Here is a 16,162-nt window from a genome sequence, read left to right on the forward strand (position 1 = left end):
CAAACTACATGTTTGGCTTTGTTTTTTCTTTCCATTTTCACTTTCAATGTTTATGTTTTCAGAATTTTGTAATAAAAAAAATTAAGAACAAAATGAATAAAATTTTATTTTCTATTTTTGTTTGATTTTATTTGAAACAGATCAAGCTTAAGTTTAAGACTCTCAAGAGAGCTGAAAACTTCTAGCATTATGTCCAAGCAACTACTAATAGGCCAACAAAGAATGTGTTTACCTTGGGTTTGAAAAGGTCGGTTATTTGAATTAAACAACGCCATATGTCATGTGATAAATTTTAATAGACAAATTATTTATTCAACTTTGCATTTAATTGTACTGAAAGGATGAAGGAGTGTAAGAATATGCTCTGAATGAACAAAAGGAATTAGGTGGAAATTCTTAGAAGGGAATAGGATCATTAATATACCTTTTTCCTCAAAATTGCACGTTTTTCCCCAACACAAAGAACTGAATCTTTAGGAACAAACTCTCTCACTTGATCGATTTGTGTAGCTGAGCGACTTAGATTAAATATGATAGGACCCCTACCCTTCATAATATCAAAGGGTATGTTCATTCTAGAAAGTGGGGAAAGAATGTCCGAGAATAAAATCACCTATCATACAATCAAACCAAGCAAAATGAAAATCACATCACATGGCATAAATAAATATAGAAAGGAGTGTTAAGAGAGTTATCTTACCCCATCAGCCTTTGATGAGTCCAATTCACACCCCATTCAAAAATTGGTGAATTAGTTCTTTTGGCAAGCGCACCAAAATTATCGTCAAGTAATAACCCACAGTGGAGTGGGATCGTATCCACAGAGATTGGCAAATTCGAGCAGTTTTTATTAATTGATGAATTAGTCAAGCGGATCAATAAGATTGCGAAGTGCAGAATTATAAATGACATAAATGTAAATGACTAGAATATAAAGAAAAGCAATAAAGTACAAAAATAGAAATGGCAGAATGTAAAGTGCAGGATCATAAATGACTTGAATGTAAATGGGAATAGGGAATTGCTGAATATAAAATTAAGCTAAAAAGAGAAAAGGGTAGATAAGAATGGGAAAATTCATTGAGATCAGGAGATGTTGTCTCTTTGGATCAAATTTAGCTTATATCCTCTTCAATCATGCAACTCATTGACCTCTTGGCAATTATGATTGATTGAGCCCCAATCCCTTGGTGACTCAATCTCTCAGATCTTGATCAATAGCCAATTCCTTAGTCTAATTGCTCATGAAGAGAGATATGCTTGGTCCCTGATTATACCACACACCATCATAGGTCCAAGTAGAGGGAGGATTATTTGTCACATATCCAAACACCAAAACCCAGATTCTACTCAAGTGTGAGAAGGGATTTCAAGCATGGTTTCATGTTTTCTTTCCCAAGGTTCCCATGAAACCTAATTACAATCAATCTCTTTTCCAAGATAATTGAACACTAAGCATTAAGAACGAAATTCCTTCTAGAAAATCAAAGAGAAGATGAAGAGAAGAAGAATTTCACTATTATCAATCCATCAAGTACAACAGAGCTCCCTTCCTCAATGAAAGGGAAGTTAGCTACTCATAGCTCAAAAAGTACTCAAGAGTGAAGTGTAAAAGTGGATCTAAAAGTAACAGCTTAACCCCTTTCTTCAGTACTCCTTGGGGGTATTTATACTACTCCTAGTAAAATAAAAGAATTACAAAAGTGAAAAAGGAAAATTACATTTTGGAGGGCAAAGAAGCTCAATAAGTGTGACCTCCAAGCTAGCGTGTGATTGGCGCTCTAGTAGCGTGTCACGTGCTCTTTAATTTTAGCTTGGCGTGCCACGCCCAGCCCTTCAAGTGGCACGCTCGTCTTTCTAACAACCTTGGCGTGCCATGCCTTCGACCTCAAGTGGCACGCCTTAGCCTTTTTCCCTGTCTCTTTTCCTCTGGAAACTTGAACTAGCGTGGCACGTATAGGGTCTGGCGTGCCACGCCCTTGCTCTATGCTTAGCTAAGCTTCTCTGGAAAGTTGCACTAGCGTGGAATGCCTAGGGTCTAGCGTGCCACGCCCCTTTGCGAGTGAGTGGTTCCTCTGTTTGGCGTGCCACGCCACGAACTCAAGTGGCACGCCCCAATGCTTCTTTGCTCTCTGAATGACACTGACGTGACACGCCTGGGATTCAAGTAGCACGCCTAAGTGAAGAATAGTGAGTGGCGTGCCATGCCTTCGACACCAAGTGGCGCGCCCCATGTAATTGCCCTCCTTCATCCTCTCTGGAAACTTATACCAGCATGCCACGCCTAAAGGCTGGCGTGCCACGCCCATGATCTTGCCTTGGTTCCAGTAGCTGGCGTGCCACGCCTCAGCTTTCAAGTGGCACGCCATAGTGAGATGCTTGGGTTGGCGTGCCACGCCTTCGATACCAAGTGGCACGCCCAGTCCTTGCTTTCGTTCTCTTTGTGTATTGGCGTTCCACGCTTGGTTGCTCAAGTGGCATGCCTAAGTGAGATTGAGAGGTTGGCGTGCCACGCCCTCGACTTCAAGTGGCACGCCCAGTCTTCAATTGCCTTCAGCCCCTTCTCTGGATTATTGTACCAGCGTGCCACGCCATGCTGTTCAAGTGGCACGCCCATGGATTTGTGAACTCTTCAAGCTTGGCGTGTCACGCCTGGGTTCTTAAGTGGCACGCCCAAGTGACTTCTTGGAGCTGGCATGCTACGCCTTCGATACCAAGTGGCATGCCATAGAGGAGGTTCTTCTTGGAATGGTGAGTTGGCGTGCCACGCCCCTTTGCTCAAGTGGCACGCCCATAGTAGTTGATGGATTAGGCATTCCACGCCCAACCTGGCGTGCCACGTCCCTTTTGTGTCCTCCATTGTTGCTCTCTGGAACTTTGTACTAGCGTGCCACGCCCACATGCATGTTTGGACTTCCCCTCTGGAATTTAGTACTGGCGTGCCACACTAGTACATTTTTGTGGCGTTTGCTCCCAAGTGGCACGCCAGTTTCACACTCCCAGTTTCTTGTTTGTCTTCTACCCATTTTTGATGTCTTTTTCACCTGAAATTCAGCACAACTCATCTCAAAGTAGTGTACCATAATATTCATCAATTAATGCATGAATTATACTGATAAAATGGGATTTATGCTCTTTTATGGTCTTCTTTATGCAAGAAAGAAGGGTAGATGATGCAAGTCATCAGCCTTGAAAACATTTATGGTTGTAGTGAAATTTCTCACAGATGATGTGGTAACTCTGTTTAATAAAGTTAAGCAAATTAGAACTATTTTCAGTGAAGAAGAAAACACATACCGCAGTGAAGTGTGCATACTACAATCAACTATATTTCAAGCCACAAGAATCTAAAAGCAAAATATTAGTACCTAAACCTACAAAGCACAGTTCATGCGAGATGAAAACCAAGCCGAAAACTAGTCATTGTAAAAGGAATTCAAATTTTATTCTCCAAGAATCAATTGTTTGCTTAAACAATCGATTGGACAATCGATTCTAACCTCAAAACAATCGATTCTCACATATGAGAGATGCCTAGATGCAATAAAATATTTGTGCGATTGATTTTACATAGAACAATCGATTCTTTCCTCTATTTTGGCATTCTCAGTGTTTTAAAAATGTTTCGGCCATAGTTTATAAAAACCTATGATTGTAAACCAATTTTTACCTTTTTTAAGGACTCATACTTTAAAAACACTTTGGTGTGTGTGTGAGAAAAAGAAAGAGAGATAGATAGATAGAGAGAGATGCGCAAAATCTCAAGTCCAATTGTCGTAATTCATTGATACCTAAATACTTTGAACTTTTTTATATGAACCTTTGGTTACACTTTTCAAAGGTATAAACTTGGGTATAGTTTATATAATCCCCATTTCTTAAGTCAGATTAGCATTTAAAGGGTTTTTTAAGTTTTGTTTGAGTGGTGTTTCAAAAATACGAAGATATGTAGGGTTCATATAATTCCTCTTTCCCAATCAGGTTAACAGTTATAGGTTGGCTAAGCTTGATTTGAGCTCTTCGGTTTTAGAAAAATTAGGATTTTAAATCATTAGAATTGGTTATTGTAATTGATTAATTATAGTAAAAAATTCTACCATATTTGTGGTGAAAATTGGATATAGGTTTTATTGTACTTAGATGTTAAACCAGGATATATAGTTGTGTCATTCTCTCGTTCGTTCTTTGCTCTATTATGCAATATGAGATAAAATTGGAATAATCTCTTACATAATTAACTTTAATGCACTTTGGCCAAAATGGGATAAAGTTTAAAGCAACCTTGATGCAACCCCCTTTTTCAAGATCTAGGAAAACCATCAGTCGCAAGCATGCAATATGGCTATATACTTCATGGATACAATACTTTGAGAACAACATTGTTATAAATGGAGAAGGAGAATATTGTAAGAATTCTTCAACTAATAAAAAGTTTATGAAGCTCAAAAGGAGTTACTATTGTTACTAATGGGTGGACAAATTCATAAAGAAGACTTTTGGTTAATTTTATGGCCGTGAGGGATCGAAGTTCTTATTTTTCTTTAAAACTATTGACAGGAGTCTAACACTAAACAATGATAGATACTATATGGGTCTCTTATTCAAAAAAATAATTAAGGAGGTTGAAGTTTGAAATACGGTACAAATCATAACTGACAATGCAGTTTGTTGCTGAATTGCTTACTGAACAAGATTAAATTACATTTTCTGAACTCTATGTTACGTTGTGGTGTGACACACACTAAACTTGGCTTCGAAAAATATATGTTCTGCAAAGAATATAGAATAATTTTATGTTATAATTAAAAAATATTTTTCTAAGAGATAAATTGTGAAATTTAATGGGTGTTGGTATGGACAACGCATATTGAATTATATAACAATTGTGCTATACAACTATATTACTTAGAAAAGAAGACTTGCGAAACAAAGAAAAAATAAAAATAGCTTACTTCAGTTTAAAAATCTAATACAAATGAACAAAATATAATTAATATTGGACAACAGATTATAATATACAAAAGTAAATATCTGTCCATTCATCTTCAACATTTCTAAATCAAGATATAAAGGTCTCATAATAAAAAGCACCCAAAAAATCCAACCCTTTGAAATTTAAATAACAGAAAACCTAATATTATGATTAATATAGACCCCTCAAGTCATAAAAAAAACTCTCAAAGCGTCCCTACCATACTAAGACAGATCATGAATAAGACTATAGTTCATAACTAACGCTGAAATGTTTCTTTAATATTGTCATATTGCTCAATTGTTGTTCTGTGTTTGTAATTAGTATACCTTTTGCAGTTCAATGCTCTGACTGAATCCCTTAACCTTGTTCTTCAGTTCCTCAATTTTGGATCGCAGTTCCCTTTCCTTCTCTAAAAAAGAGGAAGTTGACGCTTCTAATGCAGTTTTCTTTAACTAGGAGCTTATCAAGAGCCATGGCTGAAGCTAAATTCAATTCCACAAGTAATCCACTTTCCTCCATTCGAAATGATAATCATTGCCGACAAGCCATTAGCAGAAAAAATCATATGATGAAACTTTGAATGATGAAAAAAGAGAAAATTAAAAGAAAGAAGTTTACAACTTCAATTGAGTTGAAAATGGGCACAGTAGAAGATGGGTGCACAAGCCGAACCCTAAATTTCAATTCTTACGTGAAGATCAGTGTGGTGCAGTAGAATAAATTGAGGAACACGAGCACCACGAAGCTAGTGACAGGTTAAATAAAATTTACCAAATCACAAATCAAAATAAAACAATCATCATCATCAACATACCTTAATTGTAAAATGCACGGAATTAAAATTACAAAAATATAAAACCTTGAAGATTAACTTGTGCCAATGAGAATTCTCTTGATAATTGCGTCAACTTGGAGAGTGTAAGATCTAGAACTTTTGAAAAGTTATTACAAACTAATTGCAACTTATATATATATTTACAGTTTTAAGTTCATAAATTATTTTATTGAAGATAATTAAAGGTAGTTTTGATTAATTGGATTTAAAAGAAATTAAGATTTTTATCCAAACTCTATAATTTTGGATTATTTTCCTATTTACTATTTAAAAGTCTTAGAAATTCAATAATAATGATGTTTGAAAATTTAAATTAGAATTTTATCTAATTTTATAATTATTGAATTATTTTCTATATTTAAATTATAAAATTAGTAGTTGTAAAATAATAAGACTTTATATGATAATATTTTTATAAATAAATACTTTAGGTTTTGTTAATAAAGAAAATTAATTGTATTGTATTATATTTTTAATTAGAGTATTTGATTCCAAGCCAAATAGTATTTTGATACAATTAAAGTAATTTTAGAGATTCAATTAGTTTCAAATTAAACCTAAAATTCCAATTTTTATACACAAACCCTAATTTTATTAAAACACAATTCTCCCCTTCATCCAATGAAACCCTAGCCGCTGCCCCATCTTTCCCTTCCAGCAAACCACACAACACAGCATCAGCTTCAGAAAAGTAAAAGGCAAATAGAAAGGGAAAAAAATGGAAAGGAAGAAAGGGAGAAGAGGGATCCGCGGAAGAGGGAAAAGGAGAGAAAGAGGACGGCGCCGGCGGGCGTCACTGCCGTCGCGCCGTTGTGTCGCCACCAGGAAGGAAGATAGAGAGGAAGCCGAGGAAGGAGAGGAGAAGAAGCCGCCACTGGCGCGCGTCTGTCGTCGTCTTCGCGGGGTCCCTAGCACCGCCGTCGTCCCTGCCGTTCTGCCGTCAGTGTTGAGCCTCGACCGTCGCCGTCAGAGGAGCTGCTTCTAGCCATTGTCATCACTGCCGTTCGAGCCGATGTCACTGGAGAAGCCCGTGGAGAGAAGGGGAGACCGTGTCCTGCTGCTGCCACCATCGGTCTTGGGTGCTGCCGTCAAGCTCGCAACTACAATCGCCATGGAGACCACCAACATCATCTCTGAAGTCACGTTGTCGATTAGGGCAGACAGAAGGGGAAACACGATGGTGCACGAAATTGTGATCTCAGGCAACGGCGCCAAAAACTCTGTACGTACGTCTTAATCAATCGTTTTTCATTCACAACTTCGATACAACTAACCAGCAAGTGCACTGGGTCGTCCAAGTAATAAACCTTACGTGAGTAAGGGTCGATCCCACGGAGATTGTTGGTATGAAGCAAGCTATGGTCACTTTGTAGATCTCAGTTAGGCGGATATAAAATAGTTATGGAGTTTTCAAAAATATATAATAAAATAAGGATAGAAATACTTATGTAGATCATTGGTGAGAATTTCAGATAAGCGTATAGATATACTTTTCGTTCCTCTGAACTTCTGCTTTCCTGCTATCTTCATCCAATCAATCTTACTCCTTTCCATGGCAAGCTTTATGTAAGGACATCACCATTGTCAATGGCTACTTTTGATCCTCTTTGGAAAATGGTTCGATGCGCTGTCACTGCATGGCTAATCGTCTGGAGGCATCACCGTTGTCAATGGCTGCATTCCATCCTCTTGTGAAAATGGTCCAAATGCTCTGTCACAGCACGGCTAATCATCTGAGGTTCTCAATCATGCTGGAATAGGATTCACCCTCCTTTTGCGTCTGTCACTACGCCCAGCAATCGTGAGTTTGAAGTTCGTCACAGCCATCCCTTCCCAGATCCTACTCGGAATACCACAGACAAGGTTTAGACTTTCCGGATTTCAGGAATGGCCATCCATGGGTTCTAAATTATACCACGAAGACACTAATAACTCGGACTCGGTCCCCTGTATTAGATATCCAAGAGATATTCATTCAATCGAAGGTAGAACAGAAGTGGTTGTCAGGCACGCGTTCATAGGGAATGATGATGATTGTCATGTTCATCACATTCAGGTTGAAGTGCGAATGAATATCTTAGAAGCAGAATAAGTTGAATTGAATAGAAAAACAGTAGTACTTTGCATTAATCTTTGAGGAACAGCAGAGCTCCACACCCCAATCTATGGAGTGTAGAAACTCTACCGTTGAAAATACATAAGTGATGAAGGTCCAGGCATGGCTGAATGGCCAGCCCCCAAACGTGATCAATAGATCAAAATGTAATCCAAAGATCTTCCAAAGATGTCTCTTACAATTGTAAAAAGTTCTATTTATAATAAACTAGCTACTAGGGTTTATAGAAGTAAGTAATTGATGCATAAATCCACTTCCGGGGCCCACTTGGTGTGTGCTTGGGCTGAGCTTGAATGTTACATGTGTAGAGGTCATTCTTGGAGTTAAACGCCAGTTTGTAACGTATTTCTGGCGTTCAACTCTGGTTTGTGACGTGTTTCTGGCGTTTAACTCCAAACAGTAGCGTAGAACTGGCGTTCAACGCCCTTTTACGTCGTCTAAACTCGGCCAAAGTATGGACCATTATATATTGCTGGAAAGCCCTGGATGTCTACTTTCCAACGCAATTGGAAGCGCGCCATTTTAAGTTCTGTAGCTCCAGAAAATCCACTTTGAGTGCAGGAAGGTCAGAATCCAACAGCATCAGCAGTCCTTCTTCTACCTCTGAATCTGATTTTTGCTCAAGTCCCTCAATTTCAGCCAGAAAATACCTGAAATCATAGAAAAATACACAAACTCATAGTAAAGTCCAGAAATGTGAATTTAACATAAAAACTAATGAAAACATCCCTAAAAGTAACTAGATTCTACTAAAAATATACTAAAAACAATGCCAAAAAGCGTATAAATTATCCGCTCATCACAACACCAAACTTAAATTGTTGCTTGTCCCTAAGCAACTGAAAATCAAGTAGGATAAAAAGAAGAGAATATACTATAAATTCCAAACTATCAATGAAACATAGCTCCAATCAGATGAGCGGGACTTGTAGCTTTTTGCCTCTTGAATAGTTTTGGCATCTCACTTTATCCATTGAAGTTCAGAATGATTGGCTTCTATAGGAACTCAGAGTTCAGATAGTGTTATTGATTCTCCTAGTTCAGTATGATGATTCTTGAACACAACTCTTTTATGAGTCTTGGCCGTGGCCCTAAGCATTTTGTTTTCCAGTATTACCACCGGATACATAAATGCCACAGACACATAACTGGGTGAACCTTTTCAGATTGTGACTCAGCTTTGCTAAAGTCCCCAATTAGAGGTGTCCAGGGTTCTTAAGCACACTCTTTTTTTTGCTTTGGACCTTGACTTTAACTGCTCAGTCTTAAGTTTTCACTTGACACCTACACGCCACAAGCACATCGTTAGGGACAGCTTGGTTTAGCCGCTTAGGCCAGGATTTTATTCCTTTAGGCCCTCCTATCCACTGATGCTCAAAGCCTTGGGATCCTTTATTACCCTTGCCTTTTGGTTTTAAGGGCTGTTGGCTTTTTGCTCTTGCCTCTTGGTTTTAAGAGCTTTTGGCTTTTTCTGCTTGCTTTTGCTCTCTTTTTTTTTCGCTATTTTTTTTTTCTGCAAGCTTTGTTCTTTGCTGCTTTTTCTTGCTTCAAGAAACATTTTTATGATTTTTCAGATTATCAAATAACATGTCTCCTTGTCATCATTCTTTCAAGAGCCAACATATTTAACATTCTTAAACAACAACTTCAAAAGACATATGTACTGTTCAAGCATACATTCAGAAAACAAGAAGCATTGTCACCACATCAATATAATTAAACTAAGTTCAAGGATAAATTCGAAACTCATGTACTTCTTGTTCTTTTGAATTAAAACATTTTTCATTTAAGAGAGGTGATGGATTCATAGGATATTCAAAACTTTAAGACATAGTTACTAACTACTAATGATCATGTAATGAAGACACAAACATAGATAAGCACTTAACATAGAAAACGAAAAACAGAGAGTGTAAGAACAAGGAATGAGTCCACCTTAGTAATGGTGGCGTTTCCTTCTTGAGGAACCAATGATGCCCTTGAGCTCTTCTATGTCTCTTCCTTGTCTTTGCTGCTCCTCCCTCATTGCTTTTTGATCTTCTCTAATTTCATGAAGGATGATGGAGTGCTCTTGATGTTCCATCCTTAGTTGTCCCATATTGGAACTTAATTCTCCTAGGGAGGTGTTGATTTGCTCCCAATAGTTTTGTGGAGGGAAATACATTGGAGGCATCTCCGGGATCTCATGGTGATGAGCTTCATGCGCCTCTTGAGCTCCATGAATGGGCTCTCTTGCTTGCTCCATCCTTTTCTTAGTGATGGGCTTCTCTTCCTCAATGGGAATGTCTCCTTCTATGAAAGCTCCAGCTGAGTAACATAGATGGCAAATAAGATAAGGAAAAGCTAGCCTTGCCCAGGAGAGGGCTTTTCGGCTATTTTGTAGATTTCAAGGAAAATGACTTCATGAACTTCTACTTCCTCTCTAATCATGATGCTATGAATCATGATGGCCCGATCCACAGTAACTTCGGATTGGTTGCTAGTGGGGATGATGGAGCGTTGTATGAACTCTAACCATCCTCTAGCTACAGGCTTGAGGTCCAGTCTTCTTAGTTGAACCGGCTTGCCTTTGGAGTCAATCTTCCATTGAGCTTCTTCCACACATATGTCCATGAGGACTTGGTCCAACCTTTGATTAAAGTTGACCCTTCTAGTGTAGGGGCGTGCATCTCCTTGCATCATAGGCAAGTTAAACGCCAACCTCACATTTTTCGGACTAAAATCTAAGTATTTCCCCCGAACCATGGTGAGATAATTCTTTGGGTCCGGGTTCTTACTTTGATCATGGTTCCTAGTGATCCATGCATTGGTATAGAACTCTTGAACCATTAGGATGCCGACTTGTTGGATGGGTTTTGTTAGAACTTCCCAACCTCTTCTTTGGATTTCATGTCGGATCTCCGGATACTCATTCTTCTTGAGCTTGATAAGGACCTCAGGGATCACCTTCTTCTTGGCTACAACATCATAGAAGTGGTCTTGATGAGCTTTGGAGATGAATCTTTCCATCTCCCATGACTCGGAAGTGGAAGCTTTTATCTTCCCTTTCCCTTTTCTAGAGGATTCTCCGGTCTTAGGTGCCATCAATGGTAATAGACAAACAAAAAGCTTATGCTTTTACCACACCAAACTTAGAATATTGCTTGTCCTCGAGCAAGAGAAGAAAGAATAGATGAAGAAGAAGAAGAAAATATGGAGGAGAGGAGGGATGTGTATTCGGCCAAGAAGAGAAGAAAGGGTTGTGTTGTGTGAAAATGAGGAAGATTGGAGGGCTATATATAGGGAAGGGAGGGGGGGTAAGGTTCGGCCATATAGGGTGGGTTTGGGTGGGAAATTGATTTTGAATTTTGAAGGTAGGTGGAGTTTATGAGGTAGGTTTATGGGGAAGAGTGGATGGATGTGAGTGGTGAAATGGTGATAGGGAAGAGAGATTGAGGTGATTGGTGAAGAGTTTTGGGGAAGAGTGTTTATGGGATTGTGTGAAAGAGGGGTGAGAAGAAGTGAGTGGAGGTAGGTGGGGATCCTGTGGGGTTCACAGATCCTGAGGTGTTCAAGGATTTACAACCTTGCACCAAATTAGGCATGCAAAATGCCCTTGCACACAACTCTGGGTGTTTAGCGCCAGATTGGTGCTTGTTCTGGGCGTTGAACGCCCATTTGTTGCCCATTTCTGGCGTTGAACGCCAGAACCATGCTTGTTCTGGGCGTTCAGCGCCAGCTCTTCTCCAGGGTGCAATTCTGGCGTTCAAACGCCCAGATGCTGCCCATTTTGGGCGTTCAGCGCCAGAACCATGCTCTGTTCTGGCGTTGAACGCCAGCCAGATGCTTCTTACTGGCGTTTAAATGCCAGTGAGATCCTCCTCCAGGGTGTGATTTTCTTCTGCTGTTTTTGTTTCCGTTCCCAATTTTTTTGATTTATTTTGTGACTCCACATGATCATGTACCTAATAAAACATGAAATAACAATAAAATAAAATAAAATTAGAGAAATAAAAATTGGGTTGCCTCCCAACAAGCACTTCTTTAATGTCAATAGCTTGACAGTGGGCTCTCATGGAGCCTCACAGATGTTCAGAGCATTGTTGAGACTTCCCAACACCACACTTAGAGTTTGGATATGGGAGTTCAACACCAAACTTAGAGTTTGGTTGTGGCCTCCCACACCAAACTTAGAGTTTGACTGTGGGGGCTCTGGTTGACTCTATTTTGAGAGAAGCTTTTTGTGCTTCCTCTCCATGTTTACAGAAGGATGACCTCGAGTTTTAAACACAAGGGAGTCCTCATTCAATTGAAGGATTAGTTCACCTCTGTCAACATCAATCACAGCTCTTGCTGTGGCTAGGAAGGGTCTTCCAAGGATGATGGATTCATCCTCATCCCTCCCAGTATCTAGGACTATGAAATCAGCAGGGATGTAAAGGCCTTCAACCTTTACTAACACGTCCTCTATTTGTCCATAAGCCTGTTTTCTTGAATTGTCTGCCATCTCTAATGAGATTTTAGCAGTTTGCACCCCAAAGATTCCCAGTTTCTCTATTACAGAGAGGGGCATGGGGTTTATCCCTGACCCAAGGTCACATAGAGCCATCTCAAAGGTCATGGTGCCTATGGTACAAGGTATTAGGAACTTTCCAGGATCCTGTTTCTTCTGAGGCAATCTTAGTTGATCCAGATCACTTAGTTCATTGGTGAACAAGGGAGGTTCATCTTCCCAAGTCTCAATACCAAATAATTTGGCATTCAGCTTCATGATTGCACCAAGGTACTTGGCAACTTGCTCTTCAGTAACATCCTCATTCTCTTCAGAAGAGGAATACTCATCAGAGCTCATGAATGGCATAAGGAGGTTTAATGGAATCTCTATGGTCTCTAGATGAGCCTCAGATTCCTTTGGTTCCTCAGAGGGAAGCTCCTTATTGATTACTGGACGTCCCAGGAGGTCTTCCTCCTTGGGATTCACGTCCTCCCCTTCTTCCTTGGATTCGGCCATGATGGTCATTTCAATGGCCTTGCACTCTCCTTTTGGATTTTCTTCTGTATTGCTTGGGAGAGTACTAGGAGGGATTTCAGTGATCCTTTTACTCAGATGGCCCACTTGTGCTTCCAAATTTCTAATGGAGGACCTTGTTTCATTCATGAAACTCACAGTGGCCTTTGATAGATCAGTGACTAAATTTGCTAAATTAGAAGTATTTTGTTCAGAGTTCTCTGTCTGTTGCTGAGTGGATGATGGAAAAGGCTTGCTATTGCTAAACATGTTTCTTCTACCATTATTAAAGCCTTGTTGAGGCTTTTGTTGATCCTTCCATGAGAAATTTGGATGATTTCTCCATGATGAGTTATAGGTGTTTCCATAAGGTTCACCTAAGTAATTTACCTCTGCTATTGCAGGGTTTTCAGGATCATAAGCTTCTTCTTCAGAAGATGCCTCTTGAGTACAGTTGGATGCAGCTTGCATTCCATTCAGACTCTGAGAAATCATATTGACTTGCTGAGTCAATATTTTGTTCTGAGCCAATATGGCATTCAAAGTATCAATTTCAAGAACTCCCTTCTTCATAGGCGTCCCATTACTCACAGGATTCCTCTCAGAAGTGTACATGAACTGGTTGTTAGCAACCATCTCAATGAGTTCTTGAGCTTCTGCAGGCGTTTTCTTTAGGTGAATGGATCTACCTGCAGAGGTATCCAATGACATTTTAGCTAATTCAGACAGACCATCATAGAATATGTCTAGGATGGTCCATTTTGAAAGCATGTCAGAAGGACACTTTTTGGTCAGTTCTTTGTATCTCTCCCAAGCTTCATAGAGGGATTCACCTTCTTTCTGTCTGAAGGTCTGAACATCCACTCTAAGCTTACTAAGCTTTTGAGGAGGAAAGAACTTGGCTAAGAAAGCTGTGACCAGCTTATCCCAAGAGTTCAGGCTATCTTTGGGTTGAGAGTCCAACCACACTCTAGCTCTGTCTCTTACAGCAAAAGGGAAAAGCATGAGCCTGCAGACTTCAGGATTTACTCCATTAGTCTTAACAGTATCACAGATCTGCAAGAATTCAGTTAAAAACTGAAAAGGATCTTTAGATGGAAGTCCATGGAACTTGCAGTTCTGCTGTATCAGAGAAACTAGCTGAGGTTTCAGCTCAAAATTGTTTGCTCCAATGGTAGGGATGGAGATGCTTCTTCCATGTAAATTGGAATTAGGTGAAGTAAAGTCACCAAGCATCCTCCTTGTATTATTATTATTTTCGGCTGCCATCTCCTCTTCCTGTTCGAAAATTTCTGAAAGGTGCTTGCTGGATTGTTGTAATTTAGCTTCTCTTAGTTTCCTCTTCAGAGTCCTTTCAGGTTCTGGATCTGCTTCAACAAGAATATTCTTGTCCTTGCTCTTGCTCATATGAAAAAGAGGGACAGAAAAAACAATAATAATAGGGGTCCTTTTTACCACAGTATAGAGGTCCCTGTATGAGTAGAAGAAAAGAAGGAGAAAAAAATTCGAACACGGATGGAAGAGGGGGTTCGAATTTGGGTGAGATGAAGTGTTAGTAGATGAATAAATAAATAGAAGGAGATAAGAGAGAGAGAATTTTCGAAAATAATTTTTGAAAAAGAGTTAGTAATTTTCGAAAATTAAAATTAAAGATTAAAATAATTAGTTAATTAAAAAGAAATTTTGAAAAAGAGGGAAGGGATTTTCGAAAATTAGAGAGAGAGTTAGTTAGGTAGTTTTGAAAAAGATCAGAAACAAACCAAAAAGTTAGTTAGTTAGTTGAAACAAATTTGAAAATAAATTTTGAAAAGATAAGAAGATAAGAAGTTAGAAAAGGTATTTTAAAATCAAATTTTTGAAAAAGATATGATTTTGAAAAAGATAAGATAAAAAGATATTTTTTGAAAAGATATGATTGAAATTAGTTTTGAAAAAGATTTGATTTTTAAAATCACAATTAATGACTTGATTCACAAGAAATCACAAAATATGATTCTAGAACTTAAAGTTTGAATCTTTCTTAACAAGTAAGTAACAAACTTGAAATTTTTGAATCAAAACATTAATTGATGATGTTATTTTCGAAAATTAGGAGATAAAATTAAGAAAAAGATTTTTGAAAAATATTTTTATAATTTTCGAAAATAACGAAGAAAAATGAAAAAGATTTTGAAAAAAGATAAGATTTTTAAATTGAAAATTTGATTTGACTCATAAAAACAACTAGATTTTAAAAATTTTGAAAAAGTCAATTCAAATTTTCGAATTTGATGAGAAGAAAAAGGGAAAGATATTTTTTTTTATTTTTGACTTTTTAATGATGAGAGAGAAAAACATGAAAATGATGCAATGCATGAAAATTTTGGATCAAAGCAATGAATGCATGCAAGAATGCTATGAATGTCAAGATGAACACCAAGAACACTATGAAGATCATGATGAACATCAAGAACATATTTTTGAAAAATTTTTAATGCAAAGAAAACATGCAAGACACCAAACTTAAAATTTTTTCATGTATAGACACTATGAATGCAAGAATGCACATGAAAAATAAGAAAAGACACAAATCATGAAAACATCAAGATCAAACAAGAAGACTTACCAAGAACAATTTGAAGATCATGAAGAACACTATGAATGCATGAATTTTTCGAAAAATGCAAGATGAATATGCAATTGACACCAAACTTTCAACTTGACTCAAGACTCAAACAAGAAACATGAAATATTTTTGATTTTTATGATTTTATGATTTTTTTGTATTTTCTTTTAATTTTTTTTTTCGAAAATCATTTTGAAAAAGAAAAATAAGGATTCCAAAATTTTTAATATGAATTCCAGGAATCTTATGCTCTTTAGTCTAAAGCTCCAATCAAAGGGTTAGGCATGGCTTAATAGCCAGCCAAGCTTTAGTATGTAACTCAGACATGACACGCCTAACATGCCCTATCCAGAAGAATTAGACATGGCCTTACAGCCAGCCAGGCTTCAACATGCTTCATGAAACACTAGAATTCATTCTTAAAAATTCTGAAGAAAAATATATTTTTGAAAACATTTATTTTAAAAAATTTTTCGAAAACAAAGGAGAAATTTTTGAAAGGTTTTTGAAAAACTTTTGAAAACAAAACAAAAAGAAAATTACCTAATCTGAGTAACAAGATGAACCGTCAGTTGTCCAAACTCAAACAATCCCCGGCAACGGCGCCAAAAACTTGATGCACGAAATTGTGATCTCAGGCAACG

At 38.0% G+C, this 16,162-nt stretch overlaps 1 non-coding gene across 1 annotated transcript; it reads left to right on the top strand.

Annotated features, from left to right (window-relative positions):
• The first annotated feature begins 13,678 nt into the window (after positions 1–13,678).
• LOC148568523 (small nucleolar RNA R71) lies at positions 13,679–13,786 on the top strand. The gene has a single exon (XR_015883025.1). It is a non-coding gene; the product is annotated as a small nucleolar RNA R71 (small nucleolar RNA).
• Positions 13,787–16,162: the final 2,376 nt, after the last annotated feature.

The sequence above is a fragment of the Arachis ipaensis genome, chromosome B4 (assembly GCF_059453495.1).
Source record: "Arachis ipaensis isolate K30076 ecotype BB chromosome B4, ASM5945349v1, whole genome shotgun sequence".
NCBI lineage: Eukaryota > Viridiplantae > Streptophyta > Magnoliopsida > Fabales > Fabaceae > Arachis > Arachis ipaensis.